The sequence below is a fragment of the Malus domestica genome, chromosome 16 (genome assembly GCF_042453785.1).
Source record: "Malus domestica chromosome 16, GDT2T_hap1".
NCBI lineage: Eukaryota > Viridiplantae > Streptophyta > Magnoliopsida > Rosales > Rosaceae > Malus > Malus domestica.
Genome location: NC_091676.1, coordinates 7,522,057 through 7,524,414, shown reverse-complemented (window position 1 = coordinate 7,524,414; position 2,358 = coordinate 7,522,057). Strand labels below are relative to the sequence as shown.

Here is a 2,358-nt window from a genome sequence, read left to right as displayed (position 1 = left end):
CATGTATATGTACATATTTGTGGCTTATCGAAAATATTAATAAATAAGCTTTGCTTCATTTCAACATATTGTGTTAAATACACCAAAGCCTTCTTCATAAAGTTCTTTGAATTTTTGCTTTTGTTGAAACCTGTATTGTTGAAGCTTTGTGAGTGAAGCATGTAGTTTGAGGTAGTGTTCCCTTAATTTCCCGAGTGAGGAAAACTTCTCGGTTGGAGACTTGAAAAATCCAAGTCACTGAGTGGTTGTGAGACTGCCGAGTATCAAGGTGCAGTAGCATATGGTGGGAGTCCCCCAAGTCTTCAGGCGAAGAGAGTTGCCGAATGAGGTGTCTCGCGTGTTACTAATTTGTCAAAGTAACGAATCCTTGTTTCGATGTCACACATTCGTATATGCTTTATCTAAAAATATTTCCAACTTTTGTGTGTTTGATGCTGCATGCTATTGACTAGACAAGATCAAGTGCAATTAGTAGTTTTTCTCTCTTTTTCATCTTTTCTTTGGTGGAATTGCTTTTCGTTTCCACTAATCAGCCTGAGTGGATGCAAGATAACACCTTTCTCTATAGCTCAGATTGCAAAGTCGTCTTCATGAAAGTTTTTCCTTATCTTGTGAACTACAACATATCCAAATTTGAGATCCATCGGAGTAGTACAACTTCAGAAATTCAAGTATGATGAGTAACTGTTCATCAATGTTCTGTTAATCCGTCAGACTTGTTGTGAGCTTCGAAACTCCATTTTCTCTTGTGCAGATCAACATATTTTCTTCATCGAAGTTGTTCCTTAACTTGTGAACTACAACATATCCAAATTTGAGGTCCCTCGGAGCAGTATAACTCCAGAAATCCAGGTATGATGAGTGACTGTTTATCATTTGTCTGTCAACCCGTCAGATTTGTTGTGAGCTTTGAAACTCTATTTTCTCTTGCTCAGATCAGCATGCTTTCTTCATTGAAGTTGTTCCTCAGCTTGTGAACTACAACATATCCAAATTTGAGATCCCTCGGAGCAGTATAACTCCAGAAATCCAGGTATGATGAATGACTGGTTATTATTTTTCTGTCAACCCGTCAGATTTGTTGTGAGCTTCGAAACTCCATTTTCTCTTGTTCAGATCGGTATGCTTTCTTCATTGAAGTTGTTCCTCATAGACTCTTTCATAACATATCAAAAATTCAGGATGAACTAACGGTTAAATATTTCCAGATCTTCGAAACATCACAACAGCTTCGAAATCTGCAAGAAGCCGACTATCATGTTTGGAGCTTCAACACTGTAATTTCCATCGCTCAAACAGAAATGGTTCCTTCTTCAAAAGTTGTTCATATGCTCAAGAACTATAGGGTGTCTAAAATTCAGCTCCATTGGAGAAGAGCAGAGGTTGCAGAAATTTGATAGATGAAAGGAGGCGGAAGAGGGAGAGAGAGAAAAAGTCTCTTGGGTTGGATTTCTATTTTGGGGCAGATTCCAATTTTTGTAGCACCTTCATTATTGATGAATTGCTTGTACTTTTGTCCATTATGAAACTTGGGATTTTGGCTTGTTGTTGGATCTATTATAATATGTTTGGGAACATATATAAGTGAATAAATAAGAAGGAAAATTTTGGGCCCTTGTGGGTGTAAAACAAAAAATGTTTATGTTTACCCAAGTGTTTTTGTACAAGTTCAAGGGCATCTTGGGTTTTGTGAACAAAATTTGTTTATTTGGAGCAAGGTTTTGTGTTGAAGCTTTGTAGGTGAAGCTTTGGTGTTGAAGCTTTGATGGTGAAGCTTTGTAGATGAAGCTTTCGAGGTGAAGCTTTGATGGTGAAGCTTTGTAGATGAAAGTATGTAGATGAAGCTTTCTAGGTGAAGCTTTGATGGTGAAGCTTTGTAGATGAAGCTTTTCGGGTGAAGCTTTTTGGGTGAAGCTTTTTAGGTGAAGCTTTGTGGGTGAAGCTTTGGAGGTGAAGCTTTTCGGGTGAAGCTTTTTGGATGAAGCTGTTTTTTTTTTTTTTGTTTTTTTGTTTTTTTTTTTTGGCGCTTGACACGGTCTTCATTTGCTTGTTTTGTAGTGACTGTGGAAGACGGATTGCTTTGATCTTCTCGGGATTAGCTTCAATGCCTCGTTGGCTAATCATGAAACCTAAGAATTTGCCAGAGCCTACGCCGAAGGCACATTTGTTGGGGTTTAACCTCATTCGATACCTCTTCAAAATAGTGAAAGTTTCAGATAGGTTGGTGATGTGTTGGTCAGCATGTTTGCTCTTGACTAACATATCATCAACGTAAACTTCCATGCTCTTCCCAATCTGCTCGGCGAACATTGAGTTGACTAGTCTCTGATAAGTCGCTCCTGCATTCTTTAGGCCGAA

General features: G+C 38.3%; 1 long non-coding RNA gene across 2 annotated transcripts; it reads left to right on the top strand.

Moving 5' to 3' along the window:
* The first annotated feature begins 751 nt into the window (after positions 1-751).
* On the top strand, positions 752-1,310 carry LOC139192804 (uncharacterized). Of its 2 annotated transcripts, none has more exons than XR_011577209.1 (3): positions 752-852; positions 936-1,033; positions 1,209-1,310. It is a non-coding gene; the product is annotated as an uncharacterized lncRNA (long non-coding RNA). The 2 variants fall into 2 exon arrangements; XR_011577210.1 differs by lacking the exon at positions 1,209-1,310 and adding an exon at positions 1,117-1,142.
* Positions 1,311-2,358: the final 1,048 nt, after the last annotated feature.